We start from the raw sequence: 17,043 nt of genomic DNA on the forward strand, positions 1-17,043 counted from the left end.
CATAAAGTCACATAAATATGGATGAAAGTAAAAAACAAGTTTCAGCTTGATCAAAAATTTATGTGGCCCACAAGAAGTTTTCAACGGTAGGCATTCAATCTCCACCGCTTCTTATAGTGTGGTTAACTTGAGTTTTGGATCTGCCTCATAACTGGGCCCGTACCCGAAAATGAACTGGAAATGGATGGATGGCCCGGATAAATCACGTACTGAGCAGTACCAAGCTCGGTACTGAAGGGGTCAGTACCGAATCCGAGTCCGCCAGCCAGATAACGATTTTAGACGATCTGGATCGCCACGTGTGGGTCGCTACGAATTTTTGGGAGGTGTTGATGGCCTACCTCAGGTCCTTAGGGTCGGCATGTGACTGATCGCTTGTCGTTGATGAATCGACGGTCATGCAACGTCAATATCAGAGATGATGACCCGTCACGGGCTTGAAGGAGGCCTGACCTTTCGTTTTTACGTCGGGGTGGTGGGGTGCACCGTGCGGTCTGATTTTGGAAGGATTGTCCGTCTTTGTTGGCCTTGGCCGTGGCTACAAATGACAGGACGTACGTGGGCCCACCGTGATTTGTTTATATCCATTCTATCCATCCGTTTCAATAGCTAATTTGTAGACATGAGGTAAAACATGAGGTCTATCCAAAGCTGAAGTGGACCACACAACATGATAAAGCAGGCATAAAGATGCCCACTGTTGTATCCTTCCTAACGCCCAACGCCGTGTTTATATGGCATCTAAACCCTTGATAAGGTGGTGACTCCCATGTGGACGAAGGGAATTGGAAAATATTAAGCTTGATCCAAATTAAACTCATGTGGTCTCTAAGAAGCTTTCAATTGTGACCGTTTAATTCTACTTTTAGTGGTGTGATTTATTCGGACGCGGATTTCTTTGGTAGTAACTCAGTGGGCTATAGCTTCTGAGTGAGCTCTGTGGGGCCATCATGATGCATGTGTCTTATCCACGCAGTCCATCCTTTTTATCAGCTCAATTTAAGACATGACATTAAAATTGAAGCATATCTAAAAGATTAAAACTCATATGAACCCCATCACAGGAAACAGAGGGATAATGACATCTCAATTGAAATCTTCCTAAGCTCTACATTAATGTTTATTTGTCATCCAACCAGTTAATAAAGTCACACATACATGGATGAAGCTAAAAAGCAAATATCAGCTTGATCCAAAACATTAGTTTGACATCAGCGACCACCTTAATGCAACCCTTCTCCTTTATCTAAGTAGGCTAGGGAGCGGCCATGGAAACATAAAATTTCCACCGGCGTAAAGTAATAAGTTATTACATGAATTGATTATAATCAAATTTTATTTAATAGTCTACTATACAAGTTCATAATAATTAAAAGGTTAATGATAATTAATTGTTAACATAAGGCTTAGATGACAATAAGGGAGTTATTCTAACGATAGGAAGTCAATCAAGTAGTCGATAACCATCCAAAAGGCAAACCAAGCAGCTGATAGTCATCCAAGAGCTCAATTAAGCAAGAGATGGTCATCCAGGAACTTAATTGAGCGGTCAAGTGGAATGCGATCAAATTAGCAAAAGGCTTTGAGTGGTTATTGAGATAGGTGGCAAGGAAGTCTCCGAAAGGTTTTATAGTGCTAAATAGTCACAATAACTGTTAAAACGTGAGAAGCATCGAAAAAGTCAAGTGGTACTGAGACGATTGAACATGAAAAACACTTAAAAGGCAATAGTGTTGAACGATTATAGTAACTATCAGAACGTGGGAAAGATTCAGATGGCCGAATTAAGGATATAAATAACAGAGGAATTCAACGAGGAAAAACGTCTCACACCAACTCAAATAAACCAAATCTATCTTTCAATTATCTTGTCAATTTACCAGTCAAATTACATTCTATAATGTAATCTTTTACTTTCCCTGTCAAACAAGTTACCTTTCTTAGTGTAATCTTTTACTTTTTAGGCCTGTTGTTTTTCATTCCGTAGTATAATCCGTAGTGATAACCAATTAGCTGGTGACTTTTAGCTGTATTTTGAGTATATGCTCGTGTGCTGAATTCAATTCATCAATCAGAAAAATGTTTCGCATCTATTCTTCGCAACCGACTGTAAGAATTTATTTTTTCATTTCATTTTATGTATATCAAAAAGTCATTTCGTATGGAAGGTAAATGTGTAACCCATCATCAGAGGACGAAACCTACACTTTGAATATCGCCTGATCAAATTTTACACATTGAGCGAGTGGATAAATAGGCGACTGCTCTCATCAGATCTCGGTCATACACAACGTGTGTCTGCTTATTTTGACACTTGAGGTCATTGTTGTTCGGTTTGAATTGAATCCGCGATTTCAATTTTGGCACGCCCACACACCTAATGTCGAAAATGATGACAACAAAATGATAGGAAAGAGTGGGTAGGGAAATGCCCACCGTTGAGACCTCCTTGAGTTCCACTGCAATGTTTGTGCCCATCTATACCCTTCATAAGGTCTTTTCAAATAATTTATGGCCCCCTTGAAAACTTCTTAGGAGCTATGGAAATTATGCATCACGTTAATATTTGGGTTTGCCCTTCATCTAGATCTCTCATGAACATGTTGATACCAAATAAACATCATTGTCGGCATTGGAAAGGTTTTAATGGTGGCATCATTGTCCCTATTATCAACGGTATGGTCCATTTATGCTTTGGATTTTTATCTCATATCATAAAATGATCTCAAAAAATGAATGGATGGTGTGGATAGGACACTGCAATAGGCATATATAGAAAAATTTTCAAGCATCCACATCTCAATTGCATTATAAGATTAGCTGTATATTTCAAGTTCATGTTGCAAAAAATATATATATATTGATTTTAATAAAATATATTTTAATAATAAAATAATATATAATATATAAAAGTTGTTTTGAAAAAATACTTTTTTGTGGGTTTTTGGGAATACTCCCACATGGAAAAGAGAAGAGAAAAATCTGTAGTTTATATGAATGATGTGGAGTATTATAATATTTACCTACCTACTCCGTGGACTATGGACCTTACACTGGAACACCAGCGCGCACGCTCAGGCACGGGCACGGGCACAGACTCGGGCTAGGGCTCGGTGCGAGGGCGTGGGCATGTGAGGCAGTGTGGCTGTAGAGGCGCTAGTGGCGCACTTTGCATTTAACCCATACGAACTAAGACAGCCAGCCCCTCTCCACTCATATATTCTAGTGTTTTCAGCAACGTAGCAAGGCTTAAACCTTATTTTGAAGAACAGACCAGCGGTGTGGTCTAGGACGGTTCAATTGAACCAGTGGCTGAAGATTTGAACTGACCTGTGTAGAAGTCGAAACTACTTTTTCTCTTCTTTTCTTCTTTTCTTGGGATTTTTTCCTTTATACTGTAATACTGTCAGAAAGTGTGTAATTGAGTTCTATTTGGTGGGCCTTCGTGTTAGCTGAACGCAGACCCACACCAGGCTCGTCGTATCTTAGAAGCTGTTTGCCTGTAACTTATCAGCATACTCAATTCACTTGACTAGGGGCAAATAACGCTTTAAGGACAGCGTTTCAGACGTGCTTCAGCCTATCTTGATTTCTGATTATTTTGCAATTTTCGGTTTCCACATTATACAGAAATACATTAATCTGTATAATTTCTAACAGTTCATATTTCCACTCCCAATATTCAGTTTGTACAAGTGAACCTCATGGTTCAGTGACCTAAGTTGTTTATACAATGGGTCTCCCTACTTATGGGCCATGCAAAAGAGAATCACCTAGATTTAGATATTTGGATTACTAAAGATGCATTTAAACATATTGGATTTTATTAATTTAATGTTAGTTTATAGTTAAGGTTGATATTCAATAATTTCTCATTATAAAAGGAAATTTAAAATAATGGATCAACCAAATAACTATTTTACTATAAGGATTGGTTATATACCAATTATCCATCTTAAATGAAGACTTTATATGTTATTTAGTGAATTTTAAAGAACTTACTATTCTAAGCTGTGCTATATGTGAATTTTTAATTATACACCGTAAACAATTTACAAGTTATTCAAACACAAACATTTTGTTTACATGTAAATATGTTACAACTTAAAAGGCATACAAAACACGTTGTAAATAATTTACACCTATAATTTGATTATTATAATTAGATTATAACTTAATTTTTTTAAATAGGCATCCAATGGCCTGGGCGTGTTTGATTTTCTAGTCCGTTGCTAAATGCGCGGCAAAGTGGTAATAATTATTTCCTTAGATCCCTATGCTTGATTTAGCCTCCTACTTTTTAGACAAAAAAAATCAAGAATGCCACAAAATATTTATGGGTCTCATTGTGATGCGCGTTGCTTATCCCCACTGTCCATCCATTATGTCAGCTGAATTTATGGCATGAGCCAAAAAAATGAAGCATAGACAAAGCTCAATTGGACCATGCCACAGGCAAAAGGGAATCCAACATTTACCGTTAAAAACTTGTTGGGCCACTTTTTCTTTTGGTGTAGGCCACTTGAGGATTGGATTTGCCTCAATTTTCGGTTCATATCTCTAAATGATGTGTTAAAACAGATGGATAGAACGGATATATCATATACATTACTTTGACGTCCAAAAATTAAAACTATCTCTTTTGAATTGGTTTTCAAGGCACAAATTGGGATGAATTTTCAAACGCCGTGAAATGGTTATAATTACCCATGTACGGCTTTGAAAAAACAAACAGGCCATAAAAAGTTCATTCATCATTGAAAATACCAAATTACCAATTTAGATAATCCCTAATCATTTAAAAAAGAAAAAAAAAAAAGAAAAAGAAAAAGAAAAGGGGTAGATGCAGAAAAAAGACCATAGACCATGTCTCTTGGGCACCAGGATCCCTTGTATGGATTATTAGGGTACGTGGGACCATATTGATTCGATCGAGGGTCATGTTTTAACGATTCAATTCATTTATACGATGGGCCTCACATGAGTGGAAATATCTTATGTTCGGATCTTTTGAAATTATGCCAGTTTACAGTTACCATACCATCGTTTTCAAAATGGTGCTGATGTGATGTGGAGCTCTTGGTAACGAAGGAGAGCATTACTGGAAGTTGATCAAAATTTCTTACCTCTTATCTCGTTTTTATCTAAATCAGGGTCCATTTGAGCATATTTGGTAAAAGCAGGGGTGGATTGGAATGGAAACAAAATAAAATGAGGGGGCAGCCGGTCTTACAAACACCAGAGGAATGCGAAAATCTCACCACACACATGTAAAGGGCAGACATGGTTGCGAGATTGGAGCAATCCATCAGCAGTTCCAATCGGGTCTATGCCACGTCTCGAACATCATACAGATAAGATCAAGAAATGAGCTGCATGGATATTTTTTCATCTTATCCGTATAAAAAAAAAGTCCACTAATCCGATGGTCAGAGAACCAAGTAAGAATAATTTTTTTGTACATGATACATCTAGATCAGGACCTATAAGCTGGACATTTTAATTTAAATTAGATTTTTTCTGTGTATGCAATTTCTAAGTGCATGTGGATCATCTATCGCACTTTGCCGCAGTATCAAAGTTTTTATCAATCTGTTTTGTGCGGAAAAATTAGCGCTCCAGACCCATCTCTTGTGTGCCTTTTTTTTTTTTTTTTTTTCTTCCTTTTGTTTCAATGCATTGGAGTTTATATCGTGAAGGTAGATTTTTAGGATACGGGGAAAACGTAGGGGTGTTTTCACCTTTATGAGTTTTTTTTATATAGATAGAGGTTTAATTTGGTAAGTAGGTTTGTACGGATCGAATAAAAGTTGTGAGCGGTACATCAGGTATATGGTGAAAAATTACCCATCGGCCGCTTACGATCGACAGTGGATAGTGTCATCCAAGATAAGAACTTTGATGCTCTTGCTGATCGTGATGGATGATATGCAGGCATTTAAGAATCACTTGAAAATTGCATACGTAGCATACAAGTAAGTCAAATTAACTGTCCAAATTATAGTTCACAGTTTAGATGTGTCCTAGACAAAAAAGAAAAAAAAATTCGTCTCTTTGACAATCTAACCATTGGATTGGTAGGCATTTATTGGACAGTTAAAAATGAAAAAGATCAAATGACCCTATTTTAATAAAGAAGCATCCACTAATCTACGGACAGGATGTTTCAACTAATATAATTTTGCCAATGTGACTGTTTCATAATTTAATCGGATTACGTGGAGATAATTAATATAACTATGCAATTTGTTAGTGCCCTTATATCAAGAGTCATGCGCTGCCTGAGTATCATATAATTCCCCGTGATCCACCAGCTTAACTGCCTCTTCCTCATCACGCGGCATCAACAACCGTCTGTACCAGAGCAGCCTTACAAACGAGAGACTGATCAGTGGGACTGTGGATCAAAAACCGTCCATCTACCTGATCTTGTCCATAGATGAAGAGCATACGGTAGTTTGGCCATGGCCTTGAAACTGACGGCCAAGATGAAGATACAATCAAAAGAAAGTGAAGGATAGGATCATCCGTGGGGTGTAACTTTCAAATAGAGATGGGACCCGCTTTGCATGGCCCGATTACCGATCGGGGTCCCGTTGATTTTGTGGCTACAGTTCGAAAAATCTACAGAAACCAATCCACTGGAATGACATGGGCCACCTGAACCTTTTCGATGCGTTGGCAGCGATCTAACCGCACGTTAGTTGCATTAGTTATCCAGCGTTCTGGGCCTCTGACACGTGGACAGTACCTACATGCTGTAGAACGGATTCGGATTCTGATTTCCTGTCCTTTTCCATGGCACATGGTTCATCCAGGAAGAGACAACATACCAATGTTCTCGATTAAAACTGTGGGCCCCGCACAGGTCAGGACTGAAAACCCGATTTTACCCTCAGTTCAGGTTGATAATCTTGTGGATAGAAAGAACAGCCTAGATCTGTACACGTGTGCTCCACCCAGGAGCAGCCTCTGTTGGTCGGATCTGATCCTCTCTGGAGAGTTACACGGTCCTCGATCGTAGGTTTGTACGCTACTAAGCTATACTCGAGTTTTCTGCTCAGACTATTCGGGCCCACAGTTCATGAATCCAGCCCATTGGTCTGTTTCATCCATGATGGATGACCATGCCCCCAAAAAGATTCGGTCACGAAATGAATGGCTGTGATTGTATCTCTCTCCTTAACCGTCTGTTTGTTCGCCACGAAATGAATGGCTGTGATTGTCCTTTAGAGGTGGTATTTCAGCACGGGACATCCTAGTGAGACGCAACAAAATAGTGGTCTTGATTACACCGGTTGGGAGTAGAATACCATGGCGAGACGCAATAAAACAATACGTGGAAGAATTGCATAATCCTCGCCCGAGGAAACGGACAATGTACTCGTATAGTCGTATATAGAGACTTGCCAAGCGTGCGCCAGATCTGAACCGATCATCAGCTGGGCCCTTCACAGGATGGCCTTTACATAGGTTTTATATTGGAAGAATTGCATAAACCTCGCCAAGGACATGGATGATATACTCAGTTTTTTAAATTTTGTACAAGTTCACGTGTAGGTTTACAGGTTCATAGTTTCTGTTGGGACCCATCTTGGATGGTCCATTCCCAAAACTTTTCAGACCAAAAAATTCTTACCACCAGGCTCGGGTTCATGTGGATGTGGGTCGTTGATATCTTTCTCTTCTAGACCATTTATATTCATGCTACATCTGGAAAAGTAAGGAACATTCTATAGAATTTTTTTTTTCCTGATATGGTCCATCCAAAGTGTGTCCCAATAGACCAATGGTCCGGATTACTGATATATTTCCAAATTGTACAAAACCAAGACCTGAGTACACCGTAAGTATGGAGGACAATATTCTATCCTTAGATTTTTCCATGTTAGGTGCATGACGTAGTAGCACCGAAAGGTTCGCCGTCTGATTTGTTAACGTGTCAACGTAACAGACGGAGCTAGAGTTATTGGTATAACACGTCAAAGGACCGGAATCTTCTACAACACCTGTTGTACCTAGTGCGTAAAACACCCAAATCTGTGGGGCCCGGCAAGTTGTGAATGTAAGATCCACTCCGTGCATCATGTTCTATCTTCGATCATAGGCTTGAAGAGGAAAAACTAAAAAATAAAAAATTAAGATCCACAACTCAGAGGGACCACACCACATGTAACAGTGGCCATAGAATGCCGACCATAGGTTCTCGAAGGAGGAAAAACACATCTTTGTAAAGTTCTCCACACACGTGTAAACGTAGCAAGTGTTTGAGACATCCAAACTGTTTATTGTCTGCGTCCCACTGTGTCTTGAGCCGTGGACAGAAAATCAGCTGCTCTGGCATTCAGGGGAGCGGATTAGTGAGAGCTACCTTTACCGTGGGGCCCACCTTGATGATGTTCTGTGCATTTACGCCGTCCATCCGTTTCTCTAGCCCATTTTAGTCGTACTCTAAAAAAATAAGCAGATCCAAATCTTAGGTGGACCACACCACAGTAAACAGTGGTGTTTTAGTCCCTCACCATTAAAAATACCAAATGGCCCATCTTAAGGTTTTCCTAATGTTTATTTTCCATCCAACCTGTGTATAATATCAAGAAGACCTGGATGAAGGGAAAAATATAAATATCAGCTTGATCCAAACTTTTGTGTCCCACAATAAAGTTTTAATGGTCATTAGTCACTGTTTCTAGTGAGGTGGCCCACCTGAGATTCGGAACTTCTTCAGGATTGGGATTGCGTCCTAAAATGAGATAGAAAAACATCTGGACAGCGTGGATATACAAAAAATACATCAAAGTGGCCCCACACGGTTGTTCAATCAAATTCTTTCTAGCCATCCACTTTCCCATGATAACTGCACATATCCAATTTTCGGCCCCGATCTAGACACGGTGAATCCCGTCTGATCAATGGCATGGATCACGAAAAGGTTACGCCATAATAGCAACTGTGGGAGGGCATGATTGAGGAGTTATGACATTTCTCCTTTGGGCCTGAACGTCCGAATGGAAATGGCGTGGCCGCTTGCACAAGTGCCATGCAGATGGTACGTGTTGTCGTTTGATTTTGGACAACAGAACAGAACGATAACTCAGCTTTGAAGCTTATCTCTATATCAAATGAACAAGTCTTCTCACGTCGAAAGCCTTTGCACTCCTTAGCTCGAATCTACCTTAGCTCAGAGGTGGATTACAATTAGATAACGTTGGCACAACGGTAGCCTTTCTCATGTGAGCGACCAACTCGTTTTTCTCACAACAGTAGGTGTGAGATTTAAGTCACTCATCCGGTGGGTCCCACACACCATGTTCGAAATTGGCAGAAAAGTTATGCAATATGTTAACCAAGTGGGCTGCATGATTATAAATATGGACCACAAACAGCTATAGGCCAGCAGAAACATTCTTTTTCTGGCCCACCTGTAGATCCGACCGGCCTAATTCCGAGCCACGTAAGAGACATGGTGGGGTGGGGTCCACGGCCTGAGAAACGCCACAAATCTTGCACTGTGCGGCATTGGCATTTAAGGCAAGAGATTGAGAGCAGCATTGTATCCTACTCCCTAGAGGGGCTGCAGGCGAGTGGACAGAAACAACATCAGTTGAACTATTAGGAAAACTAAATGATGGTGCATATGCATGTGTAGTGGACTCATGACTGGATGGGACTGGTTTCCAGCCACGTGGCAAAGAAATCTGGTCCCAGTTGGCGAACGGCTCCAATCTCGTACGTGCTTTCCTCTGCAGCATATGTGGGCCAGTACAATTGGGTGTCTTCGGCGTTAGAATCGCTGCACAAGCATACAAGGTCCGAGGGATCCTTACTCTTGCTCCGGTGGTAGACTATAAGGAGTTTCAACACCTAGTCAAGGGGTCGAGTATCCATAGGTGGTATCCCACTAAGGTGTGAGCGTGTGGGGGTGTGTATGCGTGTGTTAAAAAAAAAGAAGAAGCATGCAAGGTCCGGAACACGAACCAGGTGGGCTAAATGGGAATGACTGTCCGCAGGACATCATCGAGGGACGAAAATACGCAGCCTGAATATAAAGGGAGCCTATTAGGTGTTGCACTTATTGTGGGGCCCACCGTGATGATTTGTTGTATATCCACGCCATCCATTCGTTTCTCGAACCCATTTGAGTGTGTCATCCCAAAAATTAAGCAAATCCAAATATCAGGTAGACCACATCACAGGAAACAGTGGTGATTGAGTGTCTCACCATTAAAAATTCCAAAGGGCCTATTGTAAGGTTTTTAGTAATGTTTATTTATCAACCAACCTCTTGATAATTTCAAGAAGACCTGTATGATGGGAGAATATAAAGATAAGCTTGATCCAAGACTTTTAATGGTAATTCATCACTGCTTCTAGTGATGTAGTCCACCTGAGATTTTGATCTTTTTAATAGTTGTGATTGTGTCCTAAAATGCGATGGAAAAACAGATAGACGGCGTGGATATACAAAAATACATCAAGGTAGATCCCACACGGTTAGAGCAACACCACCAAGGCCATACCAGGGTGTTAGCCAATGCGCTCCCGAATATTACGGTGGACTCGACTACCGTAATAATTTTGCACCATTTTTAAAGTTGAGGTGGCTTTTCAAAGCTACGATGGCTTTTAATCACTTAATATTTTACTTTTAACCATCCATTCAATAGACATCAACTGCCGTGTTAGTATTTCTTAATGCATTCATAATGGGACCACACATTTACGCCTGACCTCTCGCGAGTCGCAGCGGCATACATTTACGCGGAAAGTTGAAAACGGAGCGGGATATGTGGGAAGCGGATCGGCTGGTGTACCATACTTAGGTACGTGACGTGCGAAGCCGAGACGCTCCTCGAGCTCCGAGTTGTACGAACGGTTCAAAGGAAATCAAAGTTACATGGCCCATAATGATGTATTTATTATATCTATACCGTTCATCTATTTTTAGAGATCATTTTAGAACATTATGCAAAAAATAACTCATAACAAAGATCATCCGGACCACACCACAAAATAGAAGCAGAGATAATCAAAACGTTTATTTTCCATCAAATCTTTTCATAAGGTTAAAAATACGTCAAGAAGTCTTAAATTAAGAGAAAAAACAAATTATATATTGATCCAAAACTTTTATGACTCAAAAAGTGTTTTAATGGTAGACACTCAATCTCAACTGGTTTTTGAAGTGTGGTCCATTTGATAGTTAAATCTGTTTTTTTTTTTTTTTTTTTTTTTTTTTATTTGTCTAATAGCCTTATGACGAGTTTGCCAAATGGATGGACGGTTTGGATATAATACATGCCTCATGATCAGACCCACAAAACTTGCTGGCGTCAATAGAGGAGATATATAGGTGGTGTCAGGTACAGCAGCCAATCCGCTTCCGGATAGGTGTGTCATTAATTGAAAGACGACGAGGAGTCGGGAATTTCCTCTGGTTGGTTGGCCCGTCTAAACGGAATTCACCGGCGGTTGAGTAGGTGGGCCCCGGCCTTTGTTAAACAAGAGAAGAAAAGAGGAATCCCGGGCAGAGCTGCCCCTACCCGACCTGCCCACTGTCTATCATTTTGCTCTATAAATTCAAGTACTGCCTTGTGAAATGCAGTTTGCCACTTTAGCTACTCAACGCCGGGTGCGTAGGTTAGGCTCTCCGCCTCTCTCTCTCTCTCTCTCTCTCTCTCTCTCTCCTTTTGGAGTTTTATTGTTTTTATTATTTTAATTTATATTTCGATTGAATCAGCTTTATTTTCCGGGATCTGAAATTGACACGTCGGATGTCTCTTGCCGGAAAACATGAGACTCGACGACTGTGTGTCAGATCCCGGCGCTCGTCGCATGTCCGTGGAGTCTGATGTCTCTGGATCTCGATCTTGCTAAAGAAGAAAGATACCCTGCTTGCCCCTCCTCTCCCGCCATGTTATGATCTTGACCGTTCATCTACAAGTTCACACTGTAGATGGCCAACGTGGCAAAATCCTCAGCATCAGAGATCTCCATGATTTGTAACCCGCATTTTCATGCATGGACGGTTAGATCTCTCGCCAGTAAGCCCTCTTGTCACGTGATGGGTACCTTTTGGACCTAGACCAACGGTCTGGATCATCTATTGGTGGGACGGTAGGGACGACAAGCGTCGAGCTAGTTGGAATGATGAGATTCCTGATGCGGCATGAATCCTGTCCCAAATCATCCGGTCTTACACGTGGTGTCCTAGTTCATTGATTTGGACCGTTGTTTGGTGGCCCCCACCATGGACGGCGGATGTCCCAACAGTCTCCCATTTTGGAAGATCTAACCTTTGATCAGCTGGTTAGAGAGATGCTATTAAGAAAATAATACAGAAAGGGTCTCGAATTAGGCCCGATATTAGAAAGCAATCTTTCCAGATGGAAGTTTTTAGGGGCATCTTCAGTCTATGATGGGGTCCACCAGATAAAAGATCTGGACCACCAAATCATGGGAGCATCGTGGATGGACGGGGCAGAACGACAAGACTCACCCCTTGATGCATCAGGACTCGTGCTATTCCATAATGGTACGGTAACGGCCACCGTTACCGTTACAATATGACTATAAGTCTATAATAGACTTTATTTTTATTTTTTTAATTTTCAAAAAAATCTGTTTCTAGCTACTGTTTCGGGCCACTACGGGCTATTTTCTCTGAAACGGTCGTTAAGGCCGTTTTGGCGCGTTTACAACGGTTATGTAACGGTTTTAGCATAGCATGTTAGGAGTTGATTGCTCAAGGGATCGTTAGAAAGCTTGGATTTGGATTTTACTTGAGGCCTGTTTGATTTTTTAATTCCTCTATAATTCACCATAGGTGGATAATAGTGATTTCCATTTGTAATTCCTGCAACTGTGATGTTGACCGGCAGGCTATTTGAACGTATTGGTCTCTAAACTTGAGATGGAAACGCACCAAAACAGTGGGGTCCACTGTGATGTATGTGACTTATCCATGCCGTCCCTCCCTTGTGCCGGCTCATTTTAGGGCCTGAGCCAAAAAGTGAGACAGATCCAAAGCTTGAGTGAATCACATCACAAGAAACAGTGGGAATTGCACGCCTAGTGTTGAAAATTTCTTGGGGCCCTCGGAAGCTCTGGATCAAGCTCTTATTTATGTTTTCACCTTATCCATGTCTGTGTAACTGAACAGGTTAGATGACAAATAAACATCATTGTGGACACTGAGAGGGAAACAGCTTTCAACGGTGTCGTATTTAGAGCCACAGCTTCTGTTATTTTTGGGGCCATAACCTAAAATATGCTCGTAAAATGGTTGGATGGTGTGAATAAGTTACATGCATCACGGTGGGCCCCACAAATTTAAGTCAGACTCAACAACTTTCCTTCTGACCAGTTTTGGATGTGAAAATGCCAAGTGATTTCTGTCTCTTGCAAACGCTTAGAAATGAGTATTATTACCTTTTTCCATGTATTTACTGAGGAAAATTGAAAATCAAACAGGTCATTAGGAATCCAAATTACAGATTTAGAATCCTGGGGACTTTCATTTTGTCAGTTGTGTTTGGTAACCAGGATTTTAAATCTGTTGGAATTAAGTAATGGTGTTCAGAAACCTGGATTTGGAGGTTTTTAGAAGGCATGTGCTGCTCCTCTTAGTTAACCAATTTTAAAAATATGACTGTTAGAGAGATCCTTGGGATTTGCAAACTAGCTTTAGGGAGGAATTGAAAAGTGCATTTTATAGGATGGGGTGCGATGTGTTGTGCATGTCACCCAGACAACCTATGGACTGTTATTTTTGCTTACATCCAAGTTAGTTCAAGATCACAATCTCTGGAACGTATGATGTACGGAAGATCCGCACCACTTGTCTACTGGGACCACACCCGTGGCTGGGGTGGACCTCTAGATCACACAGGTTGGTGAAGGATGATCCTAGCTGCCCTGTGATTTGACATTCAATGGGCAGAAGTCATATTGATGGTTAGGATCATCCCTTCAGTGTGATTTTTAGGGGAGAGGCCATGCACAAAAAGGCCCAATAGATGAATGGTTCAGATCATACATGCGTGAACCACTTTGATCGAATTACCAATTGCTTGAAGGTTAAACATAGGAGAGTCATTTGATACTCTTTGCAGAGTATGAGACTTGATACACAGGTACTCAGAAATTGTATGTGTGTGGATGTCGACAACTAACTAATTGCTCTAAAATCTTGAACTGATAGAGCATGACAAATCAATCCCTTTTATCTCATATTCTAGGTCCCACATCCCATGGGTACCTCGGCCGAATCCCCCTCGTGGGCCCACTTCACATGGGTTCTGCTTCACATGAATCATCCGCCTCACATAGGCCGTCCACCCCAAGTGTGCCCCTGCATCCCACAGGCCATCTCACTTGAGCCCGGTGTGAAAATGCCCCTGCATTACCCCACCTAAGCAGAACATTGTCTCCAATGAAATAGTTTAGGTGTTTGAGCAGCACACATAACCATGGCTGTGAAAGTTTCCACCCTTGGATGAGCTGTAGCCCAAAGTTCGCACTGTTTGAAGTCAATAACTAACTAATCTATGCATCACTCACTATTGGGTTGTCAAAAGAGCTTTAGATGCACAATACAGAAATACCAGATCTACAGATTAGAGGGAAATGATACAGTACATGTCATTATGGTAGTTACAGGTATTGGATTAAAGAGATCGAGAGGAAGTGGAATAAAATCGATTTAAAATATTTCCACCCATTATCTCTTTGATCCAACAGCTGCAACTGCGATGATGCTGTATCATTTTCCTGGATTAGCACATAAGCACCCAATTAAAATCATGGACTGAATTCCAGTTTCAGTGTACCATATTGGTCACGACTGAACCTGGTCTTATTGCCCTGTATTGGGATGTTTCGGGCTGATACAGAAACATTGTTAATGGCCCTTTTTTGATGCCCGACTTGTATCAGATTTCTTCTATTAGTTCTCATGTGAATATTTTACCTTCCACAGGTTGTCATATACCACTTTCGGAGTTTTTTCTTGAGAGCTTTTGCAAATGGCTTCTTCTTTCATTGCTGCTGGTGAAGAATGCAATGAGCAAAACAAAAAGGCTGCATTTCGTAGCCTAAGACGGCAATGTTCGTCCAACGAGGCTTCTTTTGGAAGTCATGTGACCAAGTCATGTGTCTGTGCTCCCACAACTCATGCTGGATCTTTCAAATGCAGGCTGCACAGGGTAAATTCTCAAGGCCATTCATCTCAGCCAGCTCCGCAGCCTTCACACTCCTCGTCATCCATAGAGGCACAATAAAAAAAAAAAAAGTATTAAAGAAAAAGGAGTCCTCTGTATTTCTACTGGGATTGAATTCTCATATAGTAGTATGTAGAGGAGACTCTGCTTCTTCCTCTACTACCTTTGTTGGTTCTTTTTCCCCACTTTTTTTCTTTTTTTCCCTTTTGAGTCCTGGGTTTGATTCGTCTGTACTGTAAGGTTCGAGTGGTGGTTGGTGTAATTAATTATATGGATGAATGCTGTTTTGGAAGAACTTAGCAATTGAAGAGTGGTTATGGACATGTGAAACATCTTGCTTTAATATGCAGCTGTTTCAGTAAATCATCTATAAATGAGCCCTGTGACATATTTTGGATGGATCCCATAACCAATTCATGCTATCAAAGTCAATATATAATTGTGTTTGGAATGTGTGTGGGAAACAGAAGCATGAGCAGCCTTTAATCGCCCTACTGATTGATGACTAAAACACTCATTTGGCATGATGTTTTCACTTCATTTTTATTTATGTGAGTGTGAATGTAAGCACGTACCTTACTCCATGCCATTTACTCGTCTGTTTCAGGTGAGATTGATGTGGTAATTTTGATGGCACATTTCAGTAAATGCTAATGCTGCACAAAGATCGACTCATTTTTATGGCTTGTCCCAAAATTTCGGCACTTGCATGTAAGTTCATCTCCGGCTCATTTATATCTAATGGATGCAAACATTAAGATTTCAGTACTTCTGTTTGTTGAGATTATTTGCTGTTTATGTTACTATTGATACTGTTGTAGTTGAGCTATAAGAGAATTTTTCGACATTAAAGATGATTTTGTTGAGAGTCATTTGATAGCACATCATCAAAGCAATTGGTTAGATGATGATTTGTTTTCATTTAGTATGATCAAGTTCATAATATCCGTATCTTATTGGTCAATACAGCTACATCAGATCTGTGTCGGCCTGATACAATGATTGTATCACGCCAATATAGCCATAATGGCCAGAATTTTCTTTTCCTTCTTTTAAAAAAAAAAAAAAAAAAATTTATTCCAACCATGAAGGAAACTTAGAAAGACATTTTAGACTAGGCCTGCACCTATTTTGGGGATCAAAACAAAAGATTTTAGTGGGATTTGACGAGTCAAGTCGGTGGGCTATTGCAGGAAAAATTGGCAAAGGGTAAATCAATACCTTTTGTGTGTGTGTGTGTGTGTTTTCATCTTTTGTTTCTTGTATTTCAATGTAACGGAACTTGATCCATGAAATCAAGCTTATTTGTGTCTAAGTGGGGTCCATTTAATTGACATTTAGCTAGTCAGGCCGACAGATGATTTTCTTATCAAAGAATGATCTGATACACTATTATATACATACAAGACAAAATGATAAATTCTTGAATTTCCTTTTTCTTCCACTTGTATTTTACACTATCTTTCTTTTTTTTCTTTTTTTTTTTTTTTCTTTTTTTTTTAAATTTTACTGACACAGTCCAATACAGTCTGCTGGGGGTTGACATAGATATGATATGCCTGTGTTGTGTCAGTTTTCGGCCAGTCTGATATGCCCTATGATGCCTATACTTAGTACCATGAACATAAGAAGGGGATTCTGTCTTTGTTTAGGCATGTAGAGAAATTGAGTAGGAGCTAGTAGAGTGGTTGCGAAGATTATTTGTTTATTTCTCTGATGAATTTATGAAATTAGTTTTTCTTTTATTGTAGAAGATTTTCTTTTTGCTTTATTTTCAGAACAATTGATAACTAATATATTATGGTGAAAGGGTGTTCGGGTG

The 17,043-nt window shown here is 40.2% G+C and overlaps 1 long non-coding RNA gene across 1 annotated transcript; it reads left to right on the forward strand.

Moving 5' to 3' along the window:
* The first annotated feature begins 11,445 nt into the window (after window positions 1-11,445).
* On the forward strand, window positions 11,446-15,544 carry LOC131239222 (uncharacterized). The gene is made up of 2 exons (XR_009168092.1): window positions 11,446-11,640; window positions 14,981-15,544. It is a non-coding gene; the product is annotated as an uncharacterized LOC131239222 (long non-coding RNA).
* Window positions 15,545-17,043: the final 1,499 nt, after the last annotated feature.

Source organism: Magnolia sinica, chromosome 3, assembly GCF_029962835.1.
Source record: "Magnolia sinica isolate HGM2019 chromosome 3, MsV1, whole genome shotgun sequence".
NCBI classification, from domain to species: Eukaryota; Viridiplantae; Streptophyta; class Magnoliopsida; order Magnoliales; family Magnoliaceae; genus Magnolia; species Magnolia sinica.